This window comes from Xenopus tropicalis, chromosome 3 (genome assembly GCF_000004195.4).
Source record: "Xenopus tropicalis strain Nigerian chromosome 3, UCB_Xtro_10.0, whole genome shotgun sequence".
NCBI classification, from domain to species: Eukaryota; Metazoa; Chordata; class Amphibia; order Anura; family Pipidae; genus Xenopus; species Xenopus tropicalis.
The window spans coordinates 22,939,465-22,957,986 of record NC_030679.2 but is presented as its reverse complement, the minus strand read 5'-3'; the positions used below and the strand labels follow the sequence as shown (position 1 = coordinate 22,957,986).

The 18,522-nt window shown below is 41.2% G+C and overlaps 1 protein-coding gene across 4 annotated transcripts in view; it reads right to left on the bottom strand.

Annotated features, from left to right (window-relative positions):
• The window catches only part of LOC101734158, a 46,314-nt gene that overhangs the window by 7,740 nt on the left and 20,052 nt on the right, over window positions 1-18,522 (bottom strand). For 2 of the 4 annotated variants that reach the window (XR_004221934.1, XR_001170241.3), the window contains exons 3-7: window positions 18,043-18,464; window positions 15,612-16,190; window positions 13,947-14,093; window positions 6,188-6,247; window positions 5,165-5,293 (exon numbers count right to left, since the gene is read on the bottom strand). The exons of 1 other annotated variant lie outside the window; for it this stretch is intronic. The gene's annotated coding sequence lies outside the window, so the exon portion shown is untranslated. Of the gene's footprint in view, window positions 1-5,164; window positions 5,294-6,187; window positions 6,248-13,946; window positions 14,094-15,611; window positions 16,191-18,042; window positions 18,465-18,522 lie in introns of those variants that run through there. One more of the 4 variants, XR_004221935.1, reaches the window with a different exon arrangement.

Here is an 18,522-nt window from a genome sequence, read left to right as displayed (position 1 = left end):
TGTTGAGGAGAACCAGCATTTCCTGAGGAAGACCCCTTGGGGTACCCCGGCCTTGTGCCGGCCCCTGTGAGCCAATCACATCTAAGGGACTTCCTCAGTTCCTAAAATGGCAACCAATCAAGATCTTTTAAGAGGTAATCTTGCATTAATACAGATGGGAGAATATAGATATGGGAATACTTGTGCCTATTAGCCCCGTAGCATTCATGGCACAGTCTTGCAACTTCTCCTATTGCTCTTCCTAATATAATGCCCATTTGTCTGCCTTTAGGTTGCGACATCCTCAGAAGGTGGCCAACGCTTCAGGTAATGCCTCTGTTTCCTCTGTGATTCCAAAAATGAGAAATTGTAAATTTCCACGATTATCCTCAAATCCAGACTGACCTTGAGCAGAATATAAATCCATTTAGTACTGTGTCCCTAATGCTCTTGCCTTTCACTTACAGGCCCTTGATTTTTTCAAGGAAGAAGAAATCAATTTCCAAGCCATGGTTTCTTATTATGGTAAAATCCTATATTAATCATCAATTCCTTGAGTGGTTCTGCTTTACAGCCTTTTTCCCCAAATTAGTGTCACTGCCAGTATTGTCATTTATATTCGGCACCTTTGTTTTGCTGCACCTTGATTCACCCAGGCTACTTATTTGGTATGTGACTGCCCATGTACCCGGCTCTGATCAGTAGAAGGGATACCTGGGAGCAAGGGAATGGTGCTGGGGCACTGTGTAGGGAAGTACCCTGGGCTGGCAGGTTTTTAAAGATTAAAAATGCAACAATTTTGGTTTATGGGGGCTACAAGTCTTACATTCCCCCTAGTATTTTAGACTTTCTGTCTTCCACAAGATCCAGCGCAACTGGACCATTGAACTGGAAGTAGTCTATAGAACATGACACTTTAGCCCAAAATGTAATGAATGGGAAAAGTCCCAACATGGCGAATGTAACTGACAAAGCTGGCAGGGTTAGTTTATTACATGTGAATTCTTTTCCTCCTTTAGTTCAATGTTTAATGGAAATGTGTTTTTCTTTACAGAGCTTTACTACAGAGCCCATATTGGAGTGATCGACGACTTGTAAGTAAAACAAAAACATTCTTATTAAATGTTGGGAATCATTTGCCAATGTCACAGGGGTAAGTGCAAGTGCAATAAGGTGAAACATTGCTTCCCTTAGGGCCCATTGCACCTACCGATTGGTCTGTCAGGCTGTGTTGGGTGCCTTGCACAGGGTATTTAATGCTTGATACAGGCATATGGTAAGTAAAGTGTTCCCCGGCACCTTGCAGCCCCTGGTGCATCTATAGTAGAACTACAGTGCAACAGCAGAACATTTTACTAAATGCTCAATGGGACTTTTTTTTCCAGAGATGATTTTCTATTCTGGTACGCCATGGACCAGCGCAATGTATGGGATGAGAACATCGCCCAATACATGCTTATGACCCAATATCTGGTAAGGAATCTAAAATATATGTTTAAATATGGGATAAATGATATTAGAGTGTCAGCTCCTGCTCCAGTATATTTTATGGCTGAATATTTGCTCCACATAATGATATGGTACAAGGCCCAGGCAATAACATTGGATGCTGCTTTGAAAACTATTAATTATACTTTCTCACACTGCTACTATATTTTTTATTACAGGAAGAGCTGGAAGATCTAATGGTGACGTATCATGTCCTGTACAAGATGGATTCTTGGCCAGAGGTAAGTGTCATTTCTAATACAGGAGAGGTTACTTTCACTGTATCTCTCGCTCCCCTGGGGAGCCTCTAAAGTCACCCACCTAAGTGCCATTTTCACCATCAACAACTCTTGAACTGTTGCAATGCATTATGGGGTTATAAACAGAGACTGTTACTAGGGGCCACATGGGCACAACAATGGCATTGGTACCAAGCAGTGCTTAACATTGACTCTCTTCTCCCACAGTTGACGCCCCAAGGAGAGGCCCTGTTGGACCAGTACAGGGCATTTGAAATACTCCATCAAGTAAGTTCCCTGATCACTGTCTGTGATGCTTTTCTTTGGTATTTATTGCCATATAATGACATTGATGATAAATCTCTGTGGGTTTGTGCCAATATTAAAGTCATGAATAGAATCTACCCTCACAACATAACCCGCAGGGATTTAAACACCCGCATTACCCTCACTGCCCTCAACGTATACAAAAGTGTTGGCACCATCTCTACAGGCATAACCATAACTGTCTCCTTTCTTTCCCCTTTGTTCCTATCCTTGTGCCTCCCCCGCACTCACAGACTGTAACATCAAAGCTTGAGGAGATGAAAAGGAAGCTCAGGGAGAAGGAAGAAGAGCTACAAGAAGCTGCTGGGTATGTATTTTGCAAATGACACTTCCCATTCCAGTTACTGACATATATGGGCAATATATACATTATAAAGGGTATCTGTTTATTACCGTATATGAAGTATGTTGATAATGAAAATGATTGTTCTATAAGGATAAATCAAGCAGCCAGTCAGAGCTTAAGAATTCCGCTAGAAATAATAACATCATAGAACAAAATTAGGAAATGAAAGACAGTATCAGGCAAAAACTTAACTTGAAGTCCCTGGTTACAAGGGAAGTCCCTTGGATGTTCATAATTTGGGGGGTATAGGAACACAACCACTGCATGTAAATTTGGAAGAAAATTACAATACTGACTCATTTTTTCATCTTTTATCTATTCAGGATCAATGAACTTCAGGAGCAGCCTCCTGCTGCAGAGGAGGAAAATAACATCAATGAACAACCTCCTGCTGCAGAGGAGGAAACCATCGAAGATCAACCTCCTGCCCTTCTCCCCCAGGAAGAGAAGCCTCCTGCTTCAGAGGAGGAAAATTACATCGTTCAACAGCCTCCTGCTGCAGAGGAGGAAAACATCAAAGACCAACCTCCTGCCCTTCTCCCCCAGGAAGAGAAGCCTCCTGCTGCAGAGGAGGCAATAACCATCAAGGAAGAACCTCCCACTGCAGAGGAGGCAGTGAGCAGTGAAGCGGAAGCTCCTGTTGCAGCGGTGGAAAGACCAGCCCTGCATAAACGGCTCCGGAAAGCCGTCAGAAGGAGGTTCCAGAGGATATGGGTAATATATCTATTTATTGCCAACCTCTTTTTATCTACAAATTCACTATGTTGGCCAGCACGGCTCCACCTTACTTCCTGCTGTTCTAGCCATTTGGGCTATCTGTCTAAATAGTGAGGAATAGTCAGTTATAGCTGTGTTTCTGTCAGTCTTTAGGTTGTCCTAGGTGGCTGATTCTAAGTAAAGATCTGGCCATATCTACAGATATCACGGCTGATTCTTTAGTAGGCCAATGTGGGGGTAGATGGGTAACTCACATAGGGCCGCTGTAGCGCTGGCTTAGATATCCCCCTTTGGAAATGGGTATCCCCACTAGAAACTAGTCTGGCACCAGATGATCAGATGAATAATAAAGGATGCCATTCCAGGTAGCTGATATTTTCTAGATTCAGCCTTTAATATGCTAAGAAACAAGTATTTGTCTGTAATTTACTTTTATTGCAAACATTTCTAAACTTTTTTTTTCTTTTATTTTCAGCGCTCCACCATAAGATTTGTGACACAGGCTTGCTGTCACCATCCTCCACCTGCTCCCTGATTCACTTCCCACCCATCCTCCTTCACCTTCCCACTGGTTCACTTTTCATCTACACTTCTACACATACACCCACCCACAGCACACACGCCCGCCCTCCCTGCCACCCACCCCTCTACATAAGCCCTATCACCCACCCTTCCATACAAGCCCTTCTACCCACCCACCCACTACACTACACAAGCTTCAAAACCACATAAGCCTCTACACAAGCATCTGTGCCTCCACCCTGCCCCTTCTTCACAAGTGCCCACTCACCCTCTTTTACACAAGCACCCCACCCACTTCCCACTCCCCACCCTTCTACACACAGAACATACAAAGCAATGATCCAGGGTGTAAAACCGACTGCCGTTTCTAGGAGTCAGGAAGGAATTTTTACCTTCAGTGCAAATTGGCTGAGCACTTGGAGGGTTTTTTGCCTTTCTCTCGATCATTGACTGCTAGGCCCAACACACAACTGACGTTTAATTTAAATAAATCCTGTGCCCATCAACAGGTTTCCCAATAAACATGTCTCTGTGTTTTTCTTGAATCTCTGTGGTGAATATTGAGGGGAGGGAAGGGGCTCCTGTTCCTCAAGGTGACTGACCAATTGTGTGACCATAATTCATAATATATTAAATGTACAAATGACACTAAGGGACTGATTTACTAACCCACGAACGGGTCGAAATGAGTCCGATTGCGTTTTTTTCGTAAAGATCGGTATTTTGCGATTTTTTCGTATTTTTTGCGATTTTTTCGGCGTCTTTACGAATTTTTCGTTACCAATACGATTTTTGCGTAAAAACGCGAGTTTTTCGTAGCCATTACGAAAGTTGCGTAAAATCTTGCGATTTTTCGTAGCGTTAAAACTTGCGCAAAAAGTTGCGCTTTTTTCGTAGCGTTAAAACTTACGCGAAACTTCGCACCTTTTAAGTTTTAACGCTACGAAAAAGGCGCAACTTTTCGCGTAAGTTTTAACGCTACGGAAAAATCGCAAGATTCTACGCAACTTTCGTAAAGGCTACGAAAAACTTGCGTTTTTACGCAAAAATCGTCGAAAAAAATCGCAAAACATACGAAAAAGTCGCAAAATGTTCGTTTTCAAGTCGGAACTTTTCCAATTCGGGTCGGATTCGTGGGTTAGTAAATCAGCCCCTTAGATAAACAAGAAGAAAATACATTTAGGATTGTATTTAAAAAAAAAAAAAATTATTTTCCAATGTATGTTCTGCTTATCAAAAGTGGCTTGGGTCTGTTGCAGTTATTATTGCCTTTATTCAAAATGCTAAGAGTTCTGTATTATGTAGTGCAGGGCCTTGGCTATAATGGGACTTAATGCAACTAGGGTTTAGTACGCAGTCTTGTCATGACTACAGTATGGCTGTGGTATAGTACAGCGCCATGTCATGGCTATGGTACACTGCAGGGCCTTGTTATGGCAATGGAAGCATAAATCATAATTTCTTCTACAGCCCCAGCATTAATACTATCTGAACAGATGTTATTCATTGCCCGGTGCTAGAGGAACTGTGAAAGCCACTGGTATACCTGGCAGTTAGCAGCATCTTTTTGTTCTCATCAATGGCCATGTCGCTGATGTACTCTTCATGGTTCTTCATCTCCATAACGGGCGTGTCTCGACGCAGATCCCACAGCAGCAGGCAGTTTAAAGGTGAGCTGGGAGGGAAAAGATAGCACAGTCACCACTATACCATCATTAGGATAAATGTGCACTGTGAAATGTTTGCCCTGCCCTGTTTTTCCCAAGAGCCATAAGTGTAGACTTAAAACCTGAAGCTGTACTTGCCAATGCAGTTTTACTGAGAGCAGAGAAGCAAATGGCCCATGTGCCCTTAGCCTTAAAGGAGAAGGAAAGGCTAAGTCACTTGGGGGTGCCAAAGTGTTAGGCACCCCCAAGTGACTTAAATCACTTACCTTGCATCACTTACCTGGTGCCCCTGTTAGGAGAAAACCTAACTACCCGGGGGTACATGCAGCGAGGGCTTCCTTCCTCCTTCTGCCGGCAAATTCCCTGGGCCGACACAAGCGCAGTAGAGTGAAAAGCCGACTTTGTTTTTAAAATTTGGCTTTTCACTCTACTGTGCATGTACAAGCGCGTAAAGCAGGAAGAGGAAACGCAGCTACCCAGGGCTGGTGTGGCTCTCTCCTAACAGGGGCACCAGCCTGGGGTACAAGGTAAGCGATTAAAGTCACTTGGGGGTGCCTAACATTTTGGCACCCCCAAGTGACTTAGTCTTTCCTTCTCCTTTAGGCAGTGGTGCTCACAGGTTTCACTAACATGACCCACAAGTGATAAACATCCTTATTAATGAGCTATAGGGATGAGCTTGATCAGTTTACCTTCCTCCACTAGAGATATACAGTATGAAACAGTAGTACGGATTAAAAAAAAAAAAAAGTAGTAATACGCTTTGAATGCATTTTTTACATCTTCCACAAAGAACAAGTAAATAAATAAAACAAGTACATAAACACATTAATAAATGTTTTTTATTTAGTAGTCAATCTATCATAGTCAATCTATAATATTAAATATTTAAGTTAACTTACTGCTGATACAAACAAATGTCTTCCACTTCATGGCCTTTAGGGGCCAGAGGGTTAGAAAACCTACAAATAGAACAAAAACATTAACATACATTTTTCAACCTATTTATGATTCTGATGAAAACATATACTTAACTAATTAAACTGATATAAATGCGTCAACAGTCAAAAAAGCCTTAAACTGTAGCAACTTTCCCCACCATGCTTTTAAACTACTGCAATGAGTAGTGCAAATACAGGTATGGGACCCATTATCCAGAATGCTCGGGACCTGGGGTTTTCCAGATAAGGGGTCTTTCCGTAATTTGGATCGTCCTACCTTAATTCTGCTAATAACATTATTTAAAAAGTAATTAAACCCAATAGGATTGTTTTGCCTCCAGTAAGGATGAATTATATCTTAGTTGGGATGAAGTAAAAGGGAATCATTTAACCATTAAATAAACCCAATAAGGCTGTTCTGCCCCCAATAAGGGGTAATTATATCTTAGTTGGGATCAAGTACAGGTACTGTTTTATTATTACAGAGAAAAGGGAATCATTTAACCATTAAATAAACCCAATAGGGCTGTTCTGCCCCCAATAAGGGGTAATTATATCTTAGTTGGGATCAAGTACAGGTACTGTTTTATTATTACAGAGAAAAGGGAATCATTTAACCATTAAATAAACCCAATAGGACTGTTCTGCCCCCAATAAGGGGTAATTATATCTTAGTTGGGATCAAGTACAGGTACTGTTTTATTATTACAGAGAAAAGGGAATCATTTAACCATTAAATAAACCCAATAGGGCTGTTCTGCCCCCAATAAGGGGTAATTATATCTTAGTTGGGATCAAGTGAAGGTACTGTTTTATTATTACAGAGAAAAAGGAAATCATTTTTAAAATCTGAATTATTTGCTTAAAATGGAGTCTATGGGAGATGGGCTTTTCATAACTTGGAACTTTCTGGATAATGGGTTTCCGAAAAAGGGGTCCGATACCTGTAGTCTATGGAAGCAGAAGACTGGACTAGGATTCTAAAAGGAAAACAAGCTAAGTTCCACCATGGGCTGTGCGCTGTTTGCAGCAACGCTAATTAAATATACATATTAGTATCACACCATGTATTGTTTAAAGGGGATGTAAACCAAAAAAAACACATTAAAATTAAAAATAGTTAAAAACGTATTTGAAAATGATTTGCATTTGAAAGCAGTTTCTGTTGCTCCCAGCGCTGTTAGTTCCGTCTCTTGAAAAAATGTAGAAGTTAAGCTGGCATGCTTCCATGCTCCATTTCGGCATAAACTGCCTTTTACAACATTGTTACAAGCCAAAGAAACACCAGAGCAGAAAACAAAAAAAAGAAATACAGATATTGTAGTTGACGCAATTATGGTGATGCAGCAAAAGTCATGCAATGGCGCTGGCACGTTGATAAAATGTAATCAGTGAACAGCCTCTTTGAAATCTTTCAATACCTGCCACTCTGACTGTCCAGAGGTTAATAGTAAGGCTGCAGCATCCCCTTAATCACTTAGATTTCCTTCTCCTCCTGTAACCCACTCGGCCCCCTCCCTCAGGAATTTGCTTTGATTCCTGGCTTGCCAGACATGCTCAGTTGTTCTAAACTCAGATTACTAAACACGCCCTCCAGTCTAGCAGCCAGAGAAGAGATGGCATTGCTGGTTCCCATAGAAACTCAGCTCTAGCTGTCTGCTTCAATTTTTTTCTCCTAACTTTCTCTCCTGAGCTCAGCTCAAACAAAGTAGAACTTTTATCAGATAGTTCTTCCTGTGTGAGCCTCCATTGTTGGTGAAATGTTTGCTGAATAAGGGTGTGTATTTGTGTATGCTGTTTGCAGATTGAAATGTATCTGATTATGTATCAGAGGGAAAATGGCCACCGGGTGAAAGCTGCTATTTGCTTTTTGGGAACCCCAAGCTACCACTTGGTACAAAGGTGGCAGTAGCTCCAGGGTTCTTCTTTATTAATAGGCATAGCAGCATGTTTCTGAGCAGTGACTACAAGTGCAGCTATAAGGCAGTGCAAAGAGAATGCAACTGTATTGGCAGGCGTAAATGAGCCCTTAAACGTTTCCTACTACCAAACCAACATGGACGCTTACCCACTCTTGCTCACTATGAGTCCGCTACCAGAATACAGCACTTTCAATTACAATGTGTGCAGTATATTAATATCTCTACGATGCAACATATGCCCTTCTCTAGACAGAACTAGGACTAATGGTGTTTTATATCTTCTTAATACCCCCTCAATCTGTGCAAATATTGTCTATATCTTTGCACGTACAGTAAACACAAACGCAAAGATGGCAGCCAACATAGTGAGAAATATTGGGTCAAAGCTAAGCAGGAATGTGAGAGAAATCAGGATCCATTTGTGTCAGAGTTCAGCAGCCAGCCAAGGAGTAAGGTACGAAAATGAGCGTATGGTGAATGCCAACTCGATGTGCGAATGGCGCTGAATTAAGGCGGCATTAGCATTGCTGGGTCACCTTCCCTGCAATGTCACAATAATACCCACTTACCCCGCCGAAGCCTGTATATATTTGTCCTATTTACCTACGGAAACCCTTTCTTGTGTGCGTGTGTATATATCCCCGAAATATAGTCTGGCCTCGTACTTTGGCTCTGATAGAGGAGTTCCTTATCAGTGGTAGAATAAACACGGTACATCAGGAACAGAGTCCAAAATCTGCCATTAATGTGTTCAGACATAGTTCCAGAAATGTATTAGGCAGCAAATAGCCTTGGATTCAGGTGTATGTAAGCAAATTGGCATAGTCCATAAATCTCACCAGCAAGTGCCCTCCCCAGTGGGGCCAGTCTGACAGTTTGGGATCTAATGCTCTAATATTATACACTGCTAACACTCTGAAATAGCCCCAACATATTCCACAGCATGTTTGCAGACACTATACGTCCTTCATATATAAAAAGTTAGCTGAAAGGCGAACTACCCATTTAAATACACTCACCAAAAAAGCACTTTCAATTACAATGTGTGCAGTACAATGTGTGCAGCTAAACAACTGTCTTCAACCCAGTGCAACATTTTACATCAATGTAAATTGTGTAAATATCGACATGAGGATTATTACACACCAAAAAATAAAAAGGCAGGGAAATTGTACGTACATCTAAATTAAAGACAACTCCATAGAAAAAAAAATGAGTATCAGACCAAACCGGTAGCATTCTGACAGGTGGGGTTAAATAACATAGTGTGATACATCATCCAATCATAATACACATACATTTGTTGAGTTGGATTTTCTGCCGGGATGCATGTCTTCCTGTACTACCCTTTCTACAGAATGGGGCTGTACAGGTATAGGAACCATTATCTGGAATGCCTGGGACCAAGGGTATTCCGGGTAAGGGGTCTTTCCATAATTTGGATCTCCATACCTTAAGTCTGCTCAAAATCATTTAAATATTAAATAAACACAATAGGCTTGTTTTGCCACCAATAACAATTATATCTTAGTTGGGATCAGTTACAAGGTACTGTTTTATTATTACAGAGAAAAAGTAAATCAGTTTTAAAAATCTGAATTATTTAATTAAAATGCAGTATATAGGAGACAGGCTTTCCATAATTCGGAGCTTTCTGGATAACAGGTCTCCGGATAACGGATCCCATACCTGTACTAACACAGGGCATGGAAGCACTGAACGCAGGTGGAATGCATTATACTGCATGGAATGCCACCACAGGAGGCACGGGAACAGAAATTTGCAATTTTAGATTTAATAAAGGCTTCATTTATTTCCCATTTATTATGTTCTGCGAATAGTGCATTTGTCTTCCTTGTAGCACAGGCATGGCATATCTCGCATCCTAGCAGTCCTCTTTACCCTGCCCATTTTGGCAATAATCCCAGTCCATCCCCCCCATCAACCTTTAAGCAAACGTTGTTATGGCTTGGGTGGGATGCTCACGTTCTGTATGTTTGCTTAGTTTTTAGTCCCGTTAGCAGTAGGCAAGTTGTCAAAACAATGAGGATGCCTGGAGCTCAAACATAAAACGATGGGTAAAAAAGTATATAGTGGTGTGAGACAAAGCTCCCCCTAGTGACCAAAAAGGGGTAAAACTACTGCACCCAATATTAGACACTAATATTGGGTGCAGTAGCAGTAGGCAAGTGTTTGGCACAAGATAAGAGAGACATTACCCTTATATAAGGGCCACTGTAGATGTGGTATCCTACAGAGTTCTTATTTCTATGGCACAGACTTATGTTATCTCTGTAGATATGAATGGGAAACCCAGTGGGGCTCATTTATCAACCATGGGCAAATTTGCCCATGGGCAGTAACTCATTGCAACCAATCAGTGATTAGCTTTTTTCAGTCAGCTGCAGGTAGAACAATGAATGCAACAATTTGACTGGTTGCCATAGGTTACTGCCCATGGGCAAATTTGCCCAGTGTTGATAAATGACCCCCAGTGAGTTTTTCTTTTAGGGCGAATTTAATTTATAGCTGGCTACATCCCATAACGATATCGAAGCACGGCTCATGCATTTTCTGTTTTTTTGTAAGGGGATTTAACAACGTGCCAAGGAGGCTAAGAGCGATAACAGTAGATTATTGATTGATTCCTTCACTCCTAGTTTTTCCTTAAATTTACTCATTTACTACATATATATATCAGGAGCTGAGATTATAAAGCCTGGCAGAGGAAGAAAAGCCATTGAATGAATACATAAATATATGGAATCTAAACCACCTGCCATAAATAAATATTAAAGTTTATGTTGATTTTCTTCTCTCTTTCTCCTTCAGACTTTGGGAAAGAGACAAATGTCTCATTAAATAACCTCAACGTCGAGTTGCCAGGGCTCTGGAGTCTGTAGTTACCCGTAAACCATGAAGTGAGACCCTATTCGTTATGGACAAGATATTCGCAGAAACAACAAGGAAATCTGCCACCTTCCATGGACATTACATTATATTCCCCATTTAACACCATATATCAAAATAAAGTAAAAAAAAAATGTGCAATTCACACTTATTTCATTAGAAAACTAAATATGCACCCACAAAAAGCAATGCCAGTTGTTATCTAGGAATTGAGAAAAAAGATTCAATAAAAGTTTAATACAATAATGCATTAGAAAACAGTGATGTTAAAAATAATATATTAGGATAAAGGTGGCTGTACACTGGCAGATTTAAGCTGCCAGTTTGGGTCCTTCAGACTGATTCAGCAGCTTATCTGCCCATGTATCTGCCCTCTGGCCTACCCGACCAATATCTGGCTGAAAACCGACAGGCTTGAATTTACTGTTGGATCGAAGACCAGATTGGCTTATTAATGTTGTCCCCACTCCAACGGGTCCTATCCCCATCATTGTAATTGGAAGGTTTGGCCTTTAGGAGGGCACATCGGGAGAAAGATCCGCTCGTTTGGTAACCTCCCCAAACAAGCGAATCTTATGGCAGCTGGGGTGTGAACATATTAGTTAAATGTAACTGTTTAAAAATGCAAGGAAGGGGAAGCCATTTAAGTCATCAAGCTGCAGAATTGCAACAAAGTATATTATAGGATATTTAGTGATCTCTAAAGGGAGCGGTTCTACAGTGACATTCTCAGAGGGGCATCACTGAGCCCCCTATCAGCCTAAGCCACTCCCCCCAACTGTCTGCCCCAAATATCTACCTGCTTCACACAAGATGTCGATGCCGAAAAATTACAGAAAATAAAAAATGAAGACCAATAGCAAATTGTCTCAGAATTTCAATGTCTACATCATACTAACAGGTAATTTAGAGGTGAACTACCCCTTTAATGTACAACAAGAACTATATATACTTTTCAGGGGCACAAACAAGTCAGGGCAGCTGCAAATCTGCATGCAGCTACACATTCACAAGGTAAGGTGCTGTTCCTTAAACCTTTTCTTGGGAGCAGTTTTTGGAAATGTGCCCAGAGGCACAGGCAGATAAGAGCGAGCAACCAGTCACATACAGACCCTCCTGTGTTCTGTTGTAGATCCTAAGCATATACAGAATTTGTGAGCATTGAACTTGTGCCAGCATTGTACATGTCAACAAATACAAAAATGCTGTGGAGAAATAATTTCCCGCATATACTGTTAGGGGGCACACCTTGTGGTGAAGACTAAAATAGACAATGCTGATCATTTACTCATAACTGTCTCTATGTGTGTTTTAGCAGAGGCAATTCTCAGTATTGGCTATGGCAGGGTATAGCCAATTTAGTAGCCATAAAAAAGTAGCTGCTACTAGTAGCTCAGTGTGTCTTCACCCTTACACCCAAAACAATCTTTACTGCGAGTTCCTTCTGGCTGACCAGCTATAGAATTACACTTTTTGTCTACATAAGGATAGCACTCCCATTACTGTGTCCATGCAGTGTACCAATTAAAGGCAATAAACGATGGGAATGATACCCTTATGCTCACTGATAATTGCATGTCCTGTATACCCCACCACAAAAAAAACAAAAAAGCTATGTGGTATATAAAACCTATTATATCACTTCATTTTGGAATGGGAAATGCAACAAGGATAATAACAAAGTAGATATGGCCTGCATTTCTAAATAAGTAAAGACATTGATCCTTACCAGTCCCAGGATAACATAGAAGTGTCTTGATATAACAGTGACCTTGTATCACCGAGCTTGCCTTTCATTTCCCAGAGAGAGTGACCGCCGTGGTTATAAGGTTCAGAGCACAAATGGTAAAAGTGTTAGGCTAAAGATATAAGAACTGTGAGGAGGCAGTGCAATGGGAATTATGCAGTCTTAAGGGAATAAACCAAGGCGAACTTCTAAGGAAGGGACCTGGGGATTTTACATGTCAGGCAGTGTATGGCTGAAATGTAACAAATCAGCAGCCACGTAACTTTGAAGGAGAAGGTACTGTAAGGTATATATATTATAAAAACCATGCAAATAAAAGCTGAGAATTTCTAGGTGAATCAGGCATTTTTTTGGACGTTTGTTTAAACCAGCGTTTTTCAACCACTGTTCCGCGGCACACTAGTGTGCCGCGAGATGTTGCCTGGGGTGCCGTAGGCACGGCACCAATGTACTAGGGGGGCACTGCTCTTGGCACCAATGTACTAGGGGGCACTGCTGCTGGGCACCAATGTACTAGGGGGGCACTGCTCTTGGCACCAATGTACTAGGGGGCACTGCTGCTGGGCACAAATGTACTAGGGGGGCACTGCTGCTGGGCACAGAGTTAAATTTTTTAACATTTTGTAATGGTGGTGTGCCTCGTGATTTTTTTCATGAAACAAGTGTGCCTTTGCCCAAAAAAGGTTGAAAAACACTGGTTTAAACTGCATAATCACTCTGTCCTGCAAAGCAATTACCTGCCTCTAGCTGTTTGGGAGCGAGGTACACATACACACACATAGCGTTAGCACCACTTTCCCATGGTGAGAATTACCAGTATAAGCGGCAAGCAATGCTACTGTAGTAATTTAAAAACCTATTTATGGCACATACAATTAGATGTTTATGGTTAAAAAAACAGAATACAAAATCCAACATGTACAGTAACTACAAATAAAAAAGTGAATAAGAACACTTATTATATGGCCTGCACATTATCACAAGGACCAGACTGCTATGGGAAACCATTAGCTCACCTAATTACACATTAGTTTAGCACTGCCTGTAACAACGTCAAAGGGCTAAATAATGCCCTTCACTTCACTGTAATTTTTCTGTTTGAGAGCTTTCTATTATACAGGGCTCTGTTATCTCTACTTACCATCAGGCTTAGGTGGTGCACTTTGCAAAGGTGGAGGAGGTAAAGTGGCCCCTGGAGGCCCGGGGGGAGGAGCCAAGGATCTTGAAGGAGATGAAGTTGGATGAGCTCCCAGGGTTGGTTGTCCAGGCTGACTCATTGGGGGAGGTCCTAAAGACAGAAGTCACAACAAACCATAAAGCAAGAGCACTGTTAATGCAAATATAATCTCTTTCGGAGTACAAATGAGTGCACTGAATAAGCACAGAGGGCCTATTGTTAAAGGGGCAGTATGCCCCCTTGTTTAACATGAGCTCAATTACTTAGGCTTGTGCCAGCCATTCTTTTTACCTTTTATAATTAGAAAAATACCTATGAAGCTACCCCATGTCCTTGCAAGACAGATTACCAGTGCACAGATAACTCCACTGCATAATGGACCTCTGATAACAAAACAGTTTTAATAAAGGGAAAAGGAAGTTGTATACTGTCAATCTAATGTTCTACTGTATGGGCTACATGGGCTATATGCTGGCTAAAAACAGTGCTGATTGCCTCCCTGGTAAACAAAAATGTGAAATAACAAAATAAAATGATAACCTTTTTACCCAGCCTCTTATTAGACTGTATAAAAACCCTTTAGGTCCAGTTAAGATGAGAGTTTGCAGGGTGGTGGAAATTTTGATGAGCAATACCACCTATATCCCAGCAGGCTAAAGTTAGCCATAAATGGGACAATAAAAGGTGCCTAACTGGCTTATCCAGACTGAATTTAGAGAAATGGAGGGCACTCCTGGCTAGAATATCCTTGCCAAAACAATATATACAAAAAAACAATAAGTATAAAGTATCCAGGTGCTAGGGTGTATAATCCCCCCATAAGAGGACTATACATATCAACAAAAACACAAAAACCCTGCACACCAGAAAAAACTTCCCTAGAGAGCTCCCTTGACAAAGGCGTTTGAGCCGAAACGTTGGGGTATTCTCTCATCCAGAGTATCTGCCTTCATATCTTGTTTTTCAGTTATTTCACTGGGGGTATGTATTCATTTCCTTTTTGATGGATGTATAATGTTTAAAGTCTGATACTTTTTTGTATCATGTTCAAATGAATAAAATGCTTTTTTAATTATAAATACCTCCCCGGGGAAGTTTTTTCTGGTGTGCAGGGTTTTTGTGGGGTTTTATCCAGACCAAATTGCCAGTTTATTGATTTGTGTAAGGGGCCTCCCATCATGCTCCCTTACACATATCTGGCTGAAAATTAAATAACATTTATATCTCCAACATATTTGGCAAGGATGCGGAAGGATAAATATCAACAATGGTCACTGGCAAGGCAGGACAGCCTGATATAACTGAAGGTCTACAAGAACCTACATTCTGCATCTAGCCAAACTATAGAGTATTTGCTGACACACCTGCCTAACTTGTAATATCCCTGTTGCATGGATTTTGCATTTTATTAGCTATGGAGTTAGTTACATGAGTGACTATTGTTGGTATGACAGACATCCCTTGTGTCACAGTTCCTATCCAGAACATTCTATGCAAAGAATTAGGACTCTTTAATACTTAAAATATGAAACCATTATATTTTATGGCTGTCGACTCTTAGTAAACTATTTACATGCCTGATAATATTGACAAATATTTAGAATGGAGGCAAATGTAAAATTACTGCACCTTGATTCATGAAACTGTTCTGAAGAGGAGGTCCTCCGAAAGAAGCCGCATACTGATGTGTAGTTGGTGGAACGGAATTTGATTGTGAAGATGGTTGTCCTGATGTAGGTCCTGCTGAGGAGTAAATGTGATTTGCAAAAGGCTGGGGCTGGGCATGGCTTAAGGGTGTTGGGAAATACTGCCAATTTGACTGCGGAGGAACATTTCCTTGAGAAGCATTACTGACAGCTGTCGCTGGTTCACCAGCACTGTTCTGAGGTGGAGGTGGCATCCTTGATCTGGCACCTGTATGTTGTGGAGACGTCATCGGCGTATGTCCCATTGGTGGTATATTAATGGTCTGCCCAGAAACAGGATAATTTGGTAACTGAGGAAAATTCTGAGGACCACTTAACTGATGCACAGTCTGAAGACCACCTAACTGTGGTACCATCTGAGGAACACTAGAGTTTTGCTGTCCATGGCCTGGATGCTGAGCAGCCTTTGCTGGCATTTGCTGAGGATAAGAGCCTGGGAGAAGAGAGTGGTATCCTTGGCTGGCCAATGGTGGAGAATAAATCAATGGATTTTGAACTGGACCTTAAATTAAAGAGTGAAGCAATTAATATTTATTCAGTAAATATCATGTCTTAAACTACAATTTTAACAGTATACATTTGCAATAGAATTCAGTATTTGTGCACTTCTAAGTCTTGCATAACTTATGGAAATGTACTGCAGCAACTTGTCTCAGGAGGATCTTGTTATTTTAGACACCATACATGCCATACATGCAGAGGTGCAGTAGTAAGCTCTGCTGCCTAGAATTATTGCAGTGCCAGCATTCCAGCCAGGGCACTACCTGAAAGGCGTTTGCCAAACACATCAAACATTTCAAAGAATTGCAGATAAATGTTTGCAGTCGTAAAGCATTGTTTTTTGCCTGTTTCCTGAATATAAGTCTTAAAACAATTTCAACAAAAACATCTTTAATGAATTGGTTAGCAACACTGTTTCAGAGCCAGGACTGATACATAGCAATTCACTAGCAATTACATTTACAAAGATATACTGGAAACTTGTACACTGTCTAGAAGAATAGGGTCTAAAACAACTGGACTTTTCTGAGTTTTTTTTTCCAGAAAAGTCCAGTTGTTTTAGGGCTCTGGCACACGGGGGAGATTAGTCGCCCGCGATAAAACTCCCTGTTCGCGGGCGACTAATCTCCCCGAGTTGCCTACCCCTGCCATCCCACCGGCGAACATGTAAGTCGCCGGCGGGATGGCAGACGCGGCGGGGCAATGTCAGGGAATCGCCGAAAAAGACTCGCGAGTCTTTTTCGCTGATTTGCGCGAAATCGCGCCGCCGCGTCTGCCATCCCGCCGGCGACTTACATGTTCGCCGGTGGGATGGCAGGGGTAGGCAACTTGGGGAGATTAGTCGCCCGCGAACAGGGAGTTTTATCGCGGGCGACTAATCTCCCCCGTTTGCCAGAGCCCTTAGACTTAATTCTTCTAGACACTGTATATCATGACCTGGATGAATGAGAATCTTCATAGACATACTGGAAACTTGCTTAGACTTACATTTTCTTTCACTACATGCCGGACCCCTTTAATAACCAAGTCCCTTGGCAAAGGTCACATAATATGACCCTGGAATTAGAGAAATCCTAAGTGTACAGATGAATGCTGTAGTACACTAAAGAGATGTGCTGGGATTTATATAAATATGTATAATAACCTTAGAGGGCCAGTTGCGTTGCTTTTCTTTAGTTGTTTCATTTTTAAATGATTCTATTTTTTTTCTGCAGCCAAATTTAGTGAGGTTTAAGTGATCTATGATGCTTACCTGCACACCCTCTTTGTTTAAAGCAGAAAGGTAAAAACTAAGAAAGCTTTATCAGAAAGGTCTATGTTAATACAGCCATAAGCGCTCACAGAAACACTGCACTGACTTCTGACATCTCATTCTAACGCTCCGAGCATATTTTCGCCGTTTTTTTCACACTTGCACAAAAAAATCAGAAAGGTTCTGCCGCTGTTTACAATTGTTTGGTACGAAAATTTTGTGACTTTCGGATCGCCAATGCGATATTATCGTGACTAATACGATTTTTTCGTAAGTATTTTCGTGATATTTGCGATCTTTAGAAATTTTCGTATCCAATCTGAATTTTTCCCATTCAGGAATTGAACTCGTGTTTTAATGAATTGACCATGAAGCAATGGTGTAAATATAGAGGAAGCACACACTCCGTGGGACACTCTACACCCTGTAGTAGATTGCTGTGTGTGCCGCACCCCTCCCAAGATACACGAACACTACAGAATACACTAACCCAGATAAACACAAAAACAATTATGTTTATCTGGCACATCTAACTACATGCCTATGCCTATGCTGATTGACAAGTACTATGTGATTATCTTAACAGAAGAAAACTACTTACCAAGTACTTGCACACAAACATCCGGACAGCAAAAGCAAGGAGCGCACTGCCCACTAGTCTGAATATGCGGAAAGAATCCAACTCATCTACTCCATTCCCATTGTCTGCACTTGGCTTCTCACTATTTAACTGGTTCCGAAGTTTCATGGCCTCATCAAACCTTGATAAGTATTCATCTAATCCTCTTGAGGTGGGCTCTGAAGTCACATCTGTTCTGTTTCGTACGCCATTGCTGTCATCTCGGACATCAGCATTCTTTAAGAAGTCCATCTTGTCTCCAATATAAGGTTCCTTGCCATCTACACTGCTACAGTGGTGCTCTGCTGAAAGGCCTCCATCCCCAGAAAGGATATCACTTCTCTTGGTCAAGGAAGATAAGGACAGTGAATCAGATTTATCAAGTTTTTTAAAGCGAAGTTCATCTGCACCAGAAAATGGGGGAGAAAAAAAAGTTGCACTTAAAATTTTAAAATTCATTGA